Source organism: Amblyomma maculatum, chromosome 6 (genome assembly GCF_055883805.1).
Source record: "Amblyomma maculatum isolate TAMU_Amacu chromosome 6, ASM5588380v1, whole genome shotgun sequence".
In the NCBI taxonomy this organism is placed as follows: domain Eukaryota; kingdom Metazoa; phylum Arthropoda; class Arachnida; order Ixodida; family Ixodidae; genus Amblyomma; species Amblyomma maculatum.
In genome coordinates this window covers 178,182,479-178,198,162 of record NC_139349.1, presented here as the reverse complement: position 1 = coordinate 178,198,162, position 15,684 = coordinate 178,182,479, and the positions used below count along the sequence as shown (strand labels likewise).

At 42.2% G+C, this 15,684-nt stretch overlaps 1 long non-coding RNA gene across 1 annotated transcript; it reads left to right on the top strand.

Moving 5' to 3' along the window:
* The first annotated feature begins 6,246 nt into the window (after positions 1–6,246).
* LOC146187484 (uncharacterized) lies at positions 6,247–13,800 on the top strand. Its single transcript, XR_014707933.1, has 3 exons — positions 6,247–6,549; positions 8,419–8,568; positions 13,394–13,800. It is a non-coding gene; the product is annotated as an uncharacterized LOC146187484 (long non-coding RNA).
* The last annotated feature ends 1,884 nt before the right edge of the window (positions 13,801–15,684 follow it).

Below are 15,684 nucleotides of genomic sequence, written 5' to 3'. Positions count from 1 at the left end.
TGAAATTGATATACTTTTTAGGTTTTAACAATGACAACGTCATTTTTTATTACACTATGAAACTTCGATGCGTTAGCCTTCATGGCTGGGAGTTTTGTTTTTCACCATGATAGCAAGTGGCATGAGTGACTTCGCAAATGCAGATAGATGATGTGCGATGCTGATAAATTTTTGGTGATGCTCAAAAGAGGAAATGATGGCTGGCGTGGTGGGTGAAATTAAGAGTTATGCAGTAGCGAAGGATGGCAAAAAAATCATAGAAGATTTGTAGTCTTGAAAGCTTACAGTGATGAGACAAATCTTTTAGTATGGCGTGCTGTTTTTCAAGGAATAGAAAAGGACATGTGCGAGATGTCCGAAAAAGAAAATTAAAACATGGTGCATTCTTCTTCAAGGGCTAAAAGATAACTATGGGGTAAACTTGGACTATATTGCAAGTGGCTGATGCGTGCTCAGTTTTAAAAGGCATGAGCATGGAAAACATTTTGTCTGAGGAAATTATTATTGTTAGGACGTGACATTGAATCGAACCTTGTGCCTTACATGACATTTATTTTACAACTTAATGATATCGCAGTTGAGATAAAGGATATAAAAGAGAACCGACTACTGAATATAGAAAACAAATTACATGTCCTATCCAGGCTTGAAATCCAAGTAACGTTCTGCGAAGAACAGGTTAGTTGTATGAGTACAACCATCGAAAGGCTTGAAGCAAGGGTTGAGCAGCTTGATAAATATAGTAGGAGCTTAAATTTGATCATTTATGGCATCCCAGAAACTAAAGAGGAAACACAAGAATCGCTTGAAGAAACCGTAAGCAAAGATATTTTTCATGATATTTTAGGACTCAACCCCTATCCCTATTAGCGGATACATAGGTTAGGTAAGCCGGCAATTGACAAAACACGCCTGTAATCCTAAAGAGTTTTAGACATTACACATAAAACTGCCATACTCAAGAACAGAAAGAAACTAAAGGGAAAAGATTATTCAATTGGCAGTGACTTTTCAAAGAAAGTTTGTGAACTAAGAAAGAAACTGAAACGCTTAGAAATACAATGTGTAAAAAGCGCGTCACATTTTCCTGTATCAGAGGTAGGCTTTGTTAGCCTCACTGGTGTTTCTGCTTTGCTTTTAGAATTGAAGCCTAAAACTTCTTCTGGTCCTGATAATTTACCTAATGTATTTTTGCGACGCTATGCCGAAATAATTCCGAAGTTCCTTTTTATGTTTTTTAAAAAATCTCTGCTGTCATCAAAACTTCCGATTGAATGGTAGACTGCTCGAGTTGTTCCGATATTTAAAACAGGAGACTGCACATTGTTACAAAATTACCGTCCTATTTAACTTCCACATGCTGTAAAATGCTCAAACATATTGACAAATTTCTTGAAGAACACTCCGTACTAAGCGACTTTCAGAATGGGTTTAAAAAGGGCTAAAATACAATAACACAATTAGTTACAATAGTAACTGTTAAAACACTGGATATGATAGGTCAAATGGACAAAATATTTATGGATTTTAGGAAAGCATTTGATAAAGTTCACCACGGAAACCTCATTCAAAAACTAAAAAACATTATAATTCCAGATATTTTAATGTCATGGATTGTAGATTACCTCACCAATAGAGTGCAATTTGTTTCAGTCGATGGGAGCAGCTCCAGTTGTCTCCTAGTCACCTCTGGGGTGCCCCAAGGAAGCGTCTTGGGGCCTTTGCTTTTCAGGTTCATATCAATGATATTGTTATTGTGGTTACTCCAGGAACGCATATTCGCTTGTTTGCTGATGACTGTGTCATATTTCGTCAAATTACATCTACTAACAATCAGAATGAAGTCGACCAGTGTCTTGAAAATATTCTTGAATGGTTCCGTGCATTTACCATGGTTCTTAACACTGTGAAAAAATAGTTTCGATGCAAATAACGCATAAAAAGAACCCAATTACCCCCGTGTATACACTCGGATCATCAACACTAAAGCAGATTAATAGGTACAAATATCTAGGTGTAACAATACAATGCCGCTTGCAGGCAGCTGCCCTGGGAAACGTTATTGTTTGTTTCATGAGGATTTGCCTAGCATTCTGTAGGTCCGCTTGTACTACGGTTCTAGGCGGGATTTCAGCACTGCTGCCAAGGTACATATATTCATCTTGGGCCGATCATATGAGTTAAATTTGCGAGCAACTGCTCGCAAATTTAACTCATACGAGTTCTGCTCATACTACTAACTAGTAGTATGAGCAGAACTGACTATGCATTCGGAGTCCGGTTCATACAGTTAGGGTGACAGTCGTCATCTCTGTTCGAATTAGGTACCCTGTTTTTATATTGTGACATATATGCCCTGCATCGCTGGACGTTTAAGAAGACAACGATCAGCAACAGTGACACAGAAGAAGACAAAGTGGTAGCAACGTTCGGCGCTAGCAACGCTCGGGTCTGAATTGTATTGTTTTCTTAATATTATTATTATTTTTAGAAATTTACAATTTTATTCATTTTTTTCATTGCTTTCTATTACATCGCCTCAAAATTTCAAATTATTTCAGCAACACCAGCTCCTAACTATTAGGTATTCTATATCATACAGTCAAATCGACATTATCAACAATATTATGTCACCTACAACGAATTCTGGCCAATCTCCCACTGTGGGTATGTGCCATTACAACGAGGGAGAAGAAGAAGAATGTTGACGCTGCTTGTGTTTTGTGTGCTGTGTCATCCTGGACTAACCTTTGTGGACTAACCTTGCCACGTATCATCTTGGTGGAGGTGACTAAAGATCCCCGTGTGCACACATAAATCCATTTAAGCAGTCGAAAGCTGGATTTGCGCAGTGGCCGCCACCTACCTGGGATCGCAACGTCAACAACAGCCACTATCCCAGGCAGCACAAAGCATTGGGCCAATGTTTTAAGTACGACGGCAAACAGTGGCCCTACATTGGGCCAGCCTAACCAGCATGCTCCAAGCATAGGATATGCCAATCAACACAATGTCCAACAATGGCCCAGACTAGCCAATGCTCTCCCAGTGTTTGCGCTTCCAATAGCTAACACTGGCTAGCTTGGGCCAAGATGTACAGTGAGTTCCCGATATTGGCACTGCCGTCCGCACAGAATGTCTATATTGGACCGAGATTGCCGTTGTTCCTCCAATAACGGTCGCAACGGGGTTTAAAGCTGGCTATAATGGGCCAAGCTGTCCTGCGTTCCTCCGTCATTGGGTTTTCCGTTTTTTAAAACTGGCTACAATGGACCAAGTTGTCCTGTGTTCTTCCAGTACTGGATGTTCAGTTTTTTAAAGATGGCTACAATGGACAATGTTATCCTCTGTTCTTCCAGTATTGGATGTCCAGTTTTTTAAAGATAGCTACAATGGACCAAGTTGTCCTGTGTTCCGCCGTCGTTGGCCGTTCCTTTTTTAAAACTGGCTACAATGGTCCATGTTGTCCAGTGTTCTTCCGGCGTTGCCCGTTCAGTTTTTAAAACTGGCTACAATGGACCAAGGTGTCCTGTGTTCTTCCGACGTTGACCGTTCCGTTTTTTTAAACTGGCTGTAATGGACCATTGCAATTTGTCTTGTGTTTTTCCAGTATTAGCTATCCCTGTATGAAAACTGCCCACGATGGACCACTTTGTCCCCTGATCTCGCAATTGTCATTGCCATCCTAAAAACGCAGCTTTAATGGGCTGCCGAAGTGAATGTTTTCCGTTGACCATTCCATCAAAACAAATTCTCCATTTTTATGGTTGAATACACGTGCGCTGGACGCCGAACCGCGGCATTTAATTCCGACAACATTTCAGCCGATCGTTCGGACCTCACAGAGTACCACGTACGGGACGACAATTACTATAACGCATTCAAGCACGTACCGCTGCAACTGTCTGGATTCGTCTTTTCGGTGCGCTCATATGCGGCGCACCTTTGGGGGTTAGCTATATGTGTTTACGGTTTTAGCCTATTGGCATGCATGCAGATTTCGTCGCAGGCGCATACGTTTGTCGCACAATTATATCTAATGATGGCACGACCGTGCGACCACATATGTATACCCCAGACCGGCTAGCATTCACGACCCAATATGCCTGTATTGGACGCCGATTACATCCCTGCATCTATACTTAACCTATAGTACAAATCCAGTTGTCAGTGAGAACGCGCATAAAAACGAAATCGTGTCGCCATAGCATGTTCATGTGACATTAAATTAGTGATTAGAAGGTAGCTTTTTCATTGCCGAGAAGGAAAACGTTGCCTCAAGTTGAAGGAACAAATGACCATTTTCTCAGCGATATTTTTGTTCTAGTGCTTTTGTATTATCCATAAGGAACTACGCGCAGCATCGTCTGTTTACCTGGAGAAAGGACCGAATACGATGTGTGTACTTTCTAGACGCAATCACTGGAAAATGAAAAGCCGGAAGACTCGCGAGGTTACCATTTTAGTTTTGGGCATTCACACGGTGTTAAAAAAAATGGCAGTTTTTCGTGCAGACTGCGAGCATGAAGGCCCCGGTACATTTATATGGCGCACAACATATATATCGCCAATAAACAAAAAAATAGTTTTTTCCGCCTATTAGTTTAGAGTTTGACCACTCCAACCGCGCTAGGCGGTGGCAAATGAATAAAAAAAACTGTACAGGAATGAAAATAATGTGGGCTGTCGAGTCATTCGAAAAAACGAATGCAGCCTAGAAACACTGTTTTAATGAGGCAGTTTTCCATGCCCTTTCCAATTCTTTCATTCTACTAAAATGATTTGGAATACGTTGCTTGCTCATTGAACGTTATCGTCTTTTTGTGCAATCTGCGTTAAGGTGAAGGTGATTGCGAAAAACGTCTGTGTGTTGCCTGATGCCACAGCGCATCGGGACCTCGACGCGCACAAAATTGATTCTGAATCATTCATTGCTGTGTCTGTCACCGTCGATTTGCGAAGTCGAGACAAAACATGAGCGAAGAAATATTGTTACAGCTGGAGAATGATGAGGACGAAGTGGCGCGCTCGTTTGTGGAAGATTAAGAAAAAGAAGTGCGTCGAACGGGGGCCCTCGTAGCCTGGCTCCTTGACTGTTCCTCAATGTATATATCTTGAATCCTCTTTTGTAAATATATTTCTCCCTGTTACAAAATTATATGCCAAAATTTAAAAACCTTGAAAAATTCACAAATTCCGTAGAATGTTCAGAACAGCGCGGTGCGCTATAATTGGACAAAGGCTTTATCGAAGTGGCCATAATTACTTGCGCAACAAAATTATGCAAGGTGTTTTAATGGTTTTGAAAGCTGAGGTAGTGTAGAATAGGTGGAAAAATGTTTAAACAATGTGAAAACTGTTTTTGTTTTCCTAAAAGTTTTCAATGTTTGCTGTTTTCTGTAAATTAGCGCGATCGTATCTCTGTATCCAAATGTCATAAAAATATGAGCTTTAGCTGTTTGCGGATAATTATGCTGAGAACATATTGTGGAATTATTGCTGCTCTACCATGAACCTTTTCTGAAATAAAGGCCTGCAAATTAGGAGAATTTTCCTTTCCTGGGCCGATGTTGAGAATTTTTATAAAAACATCTACTCATGCCCGAAAAGCGAACATTAACTGAATACAAATAAAAACATGTATATATTTAGTCGGATAATTTTCAGCTAGCTAACTTGAGCATAATTTGTATAATCTATAACCAAAGTTGGCCAGAATAGAAGAGAAGCTCGGAACTCCGCCTCTTTGACATTATTAATCAGTCATCACGCAACAATATATAATATTTTGAAGTAAATATAAAAGGTCGAACGACCATCCTTTGTTCGATCATAGGTGGCGAAAGGGAGGGGACGCGCGCATTTGTCGATGCACCAACTGTATGGATTTACGCAAGAATGTGGATGGTAGATGGGGAGGCTTTCTATTTTTTTAGAAAATGTTATGTCCGTGGTTGGCTTGAAGAAACAATGCGTTTGCGAACACACAAAACAAAACTATTTATTAGAACTCGACTCGAGCGGTGCGCGCTGGCGGCCGCTCATCGGCACGGTCCGAAGTCACGGCTGGCCGGTGCAAGCAGAAGAGGGCTGGGTAAAGGAGGAATGGAATGTTGAGAGGGTCGTTGGTCCTTCGTTCCCAAGCGCAGCCCTTGCGAACACAACACCGCGGCGGGAATCGCGCACTGGTTGAGCGGTTCGTTGTTCCCCCTCGCCTACGCGTCTACGTGCGAGACACAACAGAAAGCATCCCCAGCTGCGCTGCTGTGCGGCCTCCTCCCGAAGCGTTCATTTCAGAGCTTGTTGGAGACGCTACAAGACTTGTGACAGCTTCTTAAACCTTTCTTTAATTTCTTCCCTCATTAATTTTCTTTTTCATTGTGCTGTGCATAATTTTCTCTTGCGCCTATACATGTCCATGTGCTCCGGTTTGTGCCTGCTACATATCAGTGAATAGCTGAGCTGTGAAATGTCGCCGGAGTACGGATTACAGCAACGGCGGGATACCATCGGCATTATCGGACTCAGTGAACGGCATCATCTTAGACCGTGAGTATATATTTTTGCAGCATGCCATTGCTTCATAATTGGTTCTATATAATCTCCTACCAGTCCCAAATGTTCTCTTTCCGTATTCTCCTCGAAACAACTGCGCGAAGCATGACTTCAAGAACTAAGCGAATTTTCGTCCGGGTTACATGCAAGCAAGTGCGTGGACTTATTTGCTGGCTGCGATATCATTTGCGCCGAAAATAGAGGAGCCGTGCGTAACAGGTGTGTATGCCACCAACACGTGACAGAACATTGCAGGCAGCCATTTTCGCAGTTTTGTGACTGTGCAGCGCGCCGCAATCAATTAGTAACCAGATACTATGCGCCCGGCTTTGTACATATATTTTGGACAGCCTCTCTTCTGCGCGCAGGAAGCCATGTTCGCTCAGTTTTTGGATTTTGTTAAGAGTTAAGGGCAGTTTTTTGTTTTCAGATGTACAGACGAAGTTTTGAAAACTGTTCGTGCCGTCTGTGCAAGCGAATTTTACAGTGGGGCGGACAATATGTGCGTGATGCCGCTTGATGATTAGGCTATAATTAAGTCATAATGAACCTCCACTTTTATAATGGTTAATATCATATTGAGGAATTGAAAGCCGTGAACAGCGCAAGTGAGCCCCTTTGCAAAATTTTCTTAATCGACGCCCCCCTTCTGAGCACGCGCCTTCAGGTGAGGGCGTTATCAGAAAGCGGCGACAATAGGAGAGCGATTTCGCAGACGCGCTTCGAAGGCGGGGGAAAATAACAGTACAAGCAAAAAGGCACATAAGCCGTGTGTGCACTGCGTCCCTGTCACTGCAAAGTAAACAACGTGCACGCGGGACACATTGTACAAAACATTGACGGCCGGTATGAGGCAACCATATCGTCCGAAATATATTGCTCGCGGAGCGCTCGATCACGGCGCGCACTTTCAGGCGAAATGGGACAGGACGTCAGGTCCGCCTGTTCGGCAATTACAGCTCTTTGTACCTCACGTACCGTACCGTATGCATGAAGTGCACGCCATAGCCATCGTGCAAAAATGTTGAAACCGATGCAGCGATCCACGTATTCTAATTCTATAGGAAATCATTTGGGAGTAGAAACGAGCAACTTAATATGATGTGCATGGTTCTTTAATGAACGATATGTATAAATGGACGGTTGAATAGTTACAGTAATGGAGTGTTCCGCTAGAATTGTTTACGGCCGTGACCGCAATAAATATTACTCATATTGCTCTTAGCTTTAAGCTCTGGTATTGATAAGCCTATCTAAAGAACCGACTGGCAGTGACAGGTTGTTTACAGCTGTTGATCAAAAGGTAGGCCATCATGCTATTATTGCAGGCATATTTGCTTCTTTTTGTACCTCTGTTTACTAAAACTTAATTTTGTTCCCCATTCCTAGGGACGCTGCACCTCTTACAACACTCACTGTTCAGTCGCTTTTATTCAAGGTACAAAAAGGAGAAAATGCGCATGCACTCATAGGATAGCCTGTCTTTCCGTTAACAGCTGCAAATAACACGCCACTGCTCCTCGGTACCTTGGATGAAGTTTTCAATGGGGTTACCTGAGATGCCTAGCAATTGCTGTAATATTTATACCAATCACTGCAGTGAAAAAGAAAGGTAACACTGCATCGCTTTAACTGCTGCATGCACCTATAAACGTGCCTTAATGTATTGCCTATTCTTATAGACGCAGGACCTCTTGCTATAGGCTTTGTTCAGTAAGCAACCGTCTTTCATTGCTTCAATTTCTATCTCTCCACCACTTTCTTGTTGCTCTGGGTGTGATCATTTGGTTTCATTGTTTAAATCACATTGTTTTATCATGTGTGAATGGTTTAGCCTGCACATACATGCTTTCATTTTTTTAGATGCGCATCGGAAGCGTTTTCTACGTAGAAATGGATCGATTGAGTTGTATCACTGGTGCGAAAACCGACAACCCCCAGAAGATATGTGTCCCGTGGTTGGAAGGGCAATAAAGAAGAAGAAAATCAGCGGAAAAGCCTGCCTAAAAAAAGGTAGCACTGCATCACTGTAACTGCTGCATGCACCTTTAAATATGCCTTATTTTTATTGACTATTCTCATAGACGGTGGCCCTCTTGCTATTGGCTTTTTGCAGAAAGCAACCGCCTTTCATTGCTTCAATTCCTATCTCTCCATCACTTTTTGTTACTTCGAGTGTGATCCTTTGATTTTATTGTTCAAATCATATTATTAAATCACCGGTGAATGATTTCGCCTACACATACATGCTTTAATTTTTTTTAGGTGCGCATCGAGAGTGTTTTCTACGTATAAATGGATCGATTAAGTTGTATCGCTGGTGCGAAAACCAACAGTTCGGTACCGCCAGAAGATTTGTGTCCTGTGGGTGGCAGGGGTATAAAGAAGAGCATAATCAGTGGAAAAGCCTGCCTAAAAACTTACAAAGATGGCGCAAAAGCGAAATGCTGATCAGGGTTAGAGTCTGATTACTTCTGTTATCGCATTTCACTTGCTAGGTGATGTGGCATATATGAAGCACCTTAGTATAATTTGTGGTATGCTCACTGAAAATTGTGTAGACATTAACTTTTTTCTCGTTCAATTATTTTGAGTGACGCACGAATTGAAATAAAAAGAAGTCATCCACACATCTAATCCCCATAGACATTAGATGCGTGGATGAGCTCATTAATTGTGTTCCTATGTGAGCATGCAATAGTTTGTCGAATATATTAATATGTTAAAAGTTAATTTTTTTACTGTTAATCGGAGTAATACATATGCTCCATATCATAGCATTATTCGCCTGTAGTTTGTATCTGCTCTTTCCTAAATTGTATTCTACAAAGTATACGTGTGTCATCTCATACGTCTATTTAACTAGCGAACAATTTGCAATCGAATCCCTTTTGCGATGTTGTTTCAGCCACAAATAATGTATGACAGTTGTGACAATATAGGTAGCTTTAGGTATAACATATAGCGCGAAAATCTTTAATATATGCGATGATATTTTTATTCACCGCATTGGCTACACCAGCCTGTTTGAAGAGACGAAATGAAAACAAATATGGATGTCTTCGGACAGGAACAGTAATCGTGGTGCCATGACCATTTTTTTAATTAAATTTTCATATGTCGTGGGCTAATGTCTCGACACAAAGGAATGACCCTTAGGTTTGCCAGATGCGGCGTAGTATTCTCGAAAAAAAAACACCTATCACTAAATCTGGAAAACGCCGTTTTTGTCGTTTCAAAAAGTTGCACGTTTGGAGGCCGGCTGGTTGCGTAAAAGTTTGTCATCCACTGTTTTTTACTCACCGCATTTGGGTAACGTTTACTTGTATAAGAAGTATTAAAAGTGTGTTTCATTGATGCAGTTGATTTAGTAAAAAATCGCAAACTTTGCTTCAAGAACAACGCGCTACAAAAATGTTAATGTTCAACCTTACATACTGGCGTGACGCGTTGCGTTGTTTGCACTAAAACATTCTGTGTTTATTACGCAGGTCATATTGTTAATTTAAGGCAGAATTTGGAGCTCTAAGCCGCTATGTGTGTTCTCTGTAACGCCACCAAAAGTATTATGCTGGAAAGCGATTTGCTTAAGATTGTAATTATAAAAATTACACATTGAAAAATCATCTTCAAAAATATAGTATTGTTAGTGGTGGTCAAAGCTGAGAAATGGAATAATATATTAATAACCTAGATTGAATACTATTGCACTTAGCAATAAAAAAGAATGCAGGACAGAGAAAAAGTTCAGCCTTCACTTGCGTTCTGCCATGAAATTGACAGAAATAGTGAATTAATACCATTTTAAGCTATATTAAGTATTTGTCCCAGAAGCAGAAAAAGGGTGTATAAGCGCTGACAAGGTTTTAAATTTTACTTAAGGTAAAATGTAACTAAATTCAGCAAATACTAAATTGAAGTTTTGATGCCTACTTCATAAGGGGGAGCCATATAAGCACATCTATAGAACAAAAACAAGCATTTTTATATTTCTAATAATACATTTTGCAGAATTCAATATATTTACTGACTCAAATTAACAAAGTAATTTGCATTGTTTCCACAGATTTTGATAAAAATTGATGTTGCGGCCGTTTCTTCAATTCTAATCAGTTTTCCTTATTTTACCATTTTCTTACTTTTGTCCAATTTCAAAATAATATGCAGATACACACACAAACCTAGAGCTTCAACTTTTTTCAGAAATAAAGAATGGAACCTAGATAATGTAGAGAAATAGTTTCTGTGCCAAGATATTATTGGATCTTGCAAGAATGCAGGCTAAGTTTGGCCATTATCAGCACAAGCACTCAGTTTAATATTTAATGTTATATTTTTAAACAGTATAACGCAACACTTTTTAGTCCGTGATATTTTTGAGGTACTGAAGATTTTTGAGAGGGATTTGAATTAAAATCGAAGATGATCTTTTTTAATTGCAGCAAATTTGCCCTTTACTGCTGTTTTCGAATTCTGAGCAATTTTGATGCGTTGTGGAGAACACACCTAGTGGTCTGGAGCTCCAGATACTGCCTGGAATTAAGAACATGCGTCAGGAAGTGAAAGCATATTTAGTGCAACCAACCTAATGCATCATATGCCAGTACATAAGGTTAAAAATGAATATTTTTGCAGCGTATCGCTCCTGAAGAAAAGTTTGCGATTTTTTAATAACTCAACTGCAAAAACAAATATGTTTCTAATAGTGTTTGTAAATATAAAACCTGCATATATTTGGTGAGTAAAAAAGAGTAGATGACAAAAGCATGGTATCCAAACTTGCAACATTTTGAAATGGCAAAAACAGCGTTTTCTACCTCTAGAGATATACCATACAATTATTTTTTTCGAAGAAACTACGCGTATCTTGAAAACCTAAGGTTAATTCTTATGTGTCTAGATATTTGCCCACCACATATAAGAATTTCATTGGAAACGAAAGATGGCCATGGGACCTCGATTATGTTTCTTATCTAAGGCCCCCATAATACGCTGTGAGAAAGCCAATATCAAGGGCTTTTTTTAATATTCCATATTTCGAACGGTTGTGCCATCTAAGAAAATTTGAAAGCTAGGCACACCTTAGGTGTCGCCAGCCCTCACTTTCTGTTACAGCTGCATTTGCTAAGCTGAATTAATGCGTTGAGTACTTTATTTTAGCCACGAATATAGCGCTATTACGTGTCAATTTTAAAGAAAGGCCGCAGTGACGCGATTCCTGTAGAATTTGTAAGTGAAATCTGTAAACCTTACAAATCTACCCATATATATGATCTCTTGCAGGTTTTATTCAAGCTACATTACACCTGCTGCGCCCCATAGCTTGAGCCAAGGGTTATAAATAAACCATTAGAAACAGACGATGGAAACCGGTGGCGCATTGCTGGCAGCCACTTAGGACAGAGCAGAAAATTTTTATTTTGTACGTAGGGAAGTGAGGTTATTCGCTTCAAGTACTAAATATTCACTTTAGACAATAAGTAGGACTTAGAGTCGATGAACACGTTCGGAAACCCCTGTTTCAATATTTGCGGTTAGAAACCTCATGTGTACCTTTTCTTCCAGCTGCAGATAAATTCCGGGTTATGTAGATACCGAAACCGTTACCAGCCCATTCGCGGACCTCGATTGTGCTGCTCACAACATGATTTTGAGCGGACAAAACAACCTGCCGCTATGATGGCTAGCCCCATGCATGTGTAAGGGGGATATGCTGGCGATGGTTGCTTCGCGTCGACCCTTTGGCGCACATGAAGGCTCGAGTTACAATGAGCGCGCCGAACTTTGCAATGCGGATAATGACTACAAAGCGGTAAGGATACAAATGAGTGGAACAGTATTTTTCAGCTGTAAAATACAAATACAGTCTTGTTGGACGAATGTGCTGGCGCGGATGAAGAAACCATAGGCAACTTGTAGGTCTAACGCTACACAGGGCTGTCGAGCCAAGCCAAGTCCTCAATTGTATTGTTCAGGAATCTGATTTTTGTATTTTCGTGGTTTCCTACTGTATCTGGCGTTCAGAATGCAGACGTGAGGGTTCTTTATCGCAAATATTCAAACGTGGTTTGTGCCGGTACTCTTCAAAGTAGCAACACCATTTATTGTGTAAGTCAATAATCAGTAATTTAGGTAAATAATGTCAATTAAGGATTCCAAACAAAACCTTTTCTGTGGCGCTCAAGGTAGCTCCCAGCAATATGTACCTGGTTTCCTTTGCCTGCCTCCGAAATGTTTTTTTTTATCCCTTGGATCAAATTGGCTTGGACAAGCAGTATATGTGTAAAAATGATGCACCTGTGAGCTACCCGTTTAAGTGAACTACCCACAAAACCAGTCAAAGCGTATATCAGCTAACCAGCGGCCAGTGCAGCAGTCGTGGGCTTAGATCGCTTGTGTATATTATATCTAGCCATTTAAAAAAATGCAAATAGTCGCCGAACATTCTCTTGGTAACGATATTTAGTATAAACTGTTTGCACATTGCAGAAAACGTAGGAGCGGCAAAAAACTAGCGCGCCAGTCATATGCGGAGACAGCCGACAATCAAGCACTAATTCCTAGTGTGGGATGAAACACTGGCTGTCTCAGCCGTATTGCTGTGGAGGCAATCAAAATGCAACAGGGCACATGCTATGCAATGTATGTGCGTCTTTCATCCTAATAAACCCAAGGCAGCTGAAACTAATCTGGAACTCATCAGTATAGTGTTTCTCATTGACCATGAATTTCGGTACATGAATCCTGGAATTTTCTACACCTTCCTAAAATAATGCGCGCGATTTTATATGCCTCGTAATAGTGTTGTAAATTTTGTTTCCTCATTGTTTTTGTGCAGGTGCCATTTGCGAAAAAGTTGGGGTGGACGATTTGGAGGCACACGCATTTATTCGCAGGTGGCTGCCTGGTTCCTGTGACAGGGGGGGTGGAAGAAAAAGGCGTTATGCTGAAACCTCCTCTGGCAAACCAGGCATGCCACCTGTGAATGCAATTGCAGGGTCAGCCCCCTCACTACGCCTATGAGTGTGCCCTCCAGCTCCCTGGCCCCTTCCACTTCCCGAGACCCCGCCCTGCCCTGACCAACCCTGCCACTGCCCCGCTAACTGCGGCTGTGTGTGCCCTCAGCGCTGGCTAGTAACAACTGCCGTCTATAGTAACAATTGCAATAAATATTATCTTTTTGTGAACCATGCCCTTGTTTTGTGAATATCTACTGGTTGCTCATGAGCGACAATTTGAATTATTATGGCCACTCCTATTTGAAAGGCCATTATTGTCCCAGCAAGTTTGATGTGCTGTCACGAATATGGCTAGAATGAAAAAGGCTGCATTTTATGGCCTGCACAGGCAGTGCCACAAAATGTGTAATCTTGACATCATCAATGGCACATGAATAGAGTAGCCGGTGTACCATAAACCATTGGATTAATATTGGTATCGACAATATGCGGCATGAATAGAGTAGCCAGTGCACCTGCAATGGCTAACCATTGGTATGATATTGGCATTGACAATGGGCCATTAATGGAATAGCTGGTATTAAACAAATATTGGTAATACAATGATGGTATAATGCTGGACAGTATTGGCAAGAATCATGGTGCATGAATGGAAAGTCTAATATTGTGCCTACATTGGTGGCTCCAGCTTGGTTGAACACTGGACCAATCTTGGAACGAAAGATGGGCCAAGAATGGAGAATGTAGTAAAATGCCCAAATGCCAATATCAGTCCAATATTGATGCCATTCTTTTCCAGTGATGAACCATTGTTGGACCAATGCTGGTGTGCTGCTTGGGATGACCACTGAGGCAGCTCCTACCACCGCAACAATACCGGCGCAGCCACTCGTCCTCACAAAAATCCGCCACCCTCCCATCTTCAATGGCGAAGATAAGACAGATGTTGATGACTGGCTGGATGAATACGAGCGATGGAGCAGGAACAATCACTGGAACGCGACCATCATGCTGGCCAATCTAATTTTCTACTTGGCGGGAACCGCTCGCACGTGGTTCCAAAATCACGAGCACGAGCTGGTGACCAGGGAAATTTGCAAGCAAAATCTTCACGACTTGTTCGGGAAGCCCATTGGACGGGCTCTCGCAGCCAAAAACAAACTTTCGTCCCGCGCCCAATTCACCACGGAGTCCTACCTAGCCTATCATTCAAGACGTGCTCGCGTTGTGTCGCAAGGCAAACAGCTCCATGCTGGAAAGTGAAAAGGTAGGGCACATCATCAAGGCCATCGCAGATGACGCGTTCAACATCCCCTTCTGCATGAATTTCTCTATACCGTCGAGTCGGTGCTTCAAGTCTGCCGAAAATTTGTGCAGGCTAAACAACGACGCCTGGTACATCGCTTTGAGCGCCTTCCGAACACGGCAGCTACATCATCCTGCGATGATCTGGCTCCTTTGCAACAGCCTTCTCAGTCCACAACCATGACTCGGATTGTCCGGCGAGAACTCGAGGCCTTATCTCCTGCACCACTCCCATCTTCACTTCCCGACACCGTGGCCATGATACAGGCTGTTGTCCGCCAGGAACTTGCCAACGTCGGTCTTTCCTCAAACCCCATACCGCCCTCGTCACCATCGCATCCTGTTCCTGTAGTGGCTGCTGCAACCACTAGCCAAGCTCCCCCACGTCGCTACGTTAGTCGCAATCCTGCAGAGTGGCGCACCTCAGACGACAGTCCAATTTGTTTTATTTACTGTCGAACCGGCCACACTTCACGTTATTGCCGCAGTCGTATCTTCCCGACCCCTCGTTCTTATTACAACGCTGACCGTCGGTACTACTACGGACCTCGACGCTTCCCTGCCCAACCCGAACAGCTCCGCCCCGCATATGATGGACCTGGACACTTCCCTTCTCACCCAGATGAACCTCACGCCGAAGCCGTCTCAAGTGTCCATCACTCCAGCCGATCTCCATCTCCGCAGTCTCGTCGATTCGGTTCACCGGTGCCTCGTCGCAACTCCTCCCCATCATACGCCGGCACCTACTCGGGAAACTAGCGGGTGCAGCGCCCGGGAGTAATGCTGCATTACCGACCCGGACTGTGAACTCGGAGCTGACCCTCGCACCCAGATGTAAGCTCATTGACATTTTTGTGGACGGAGT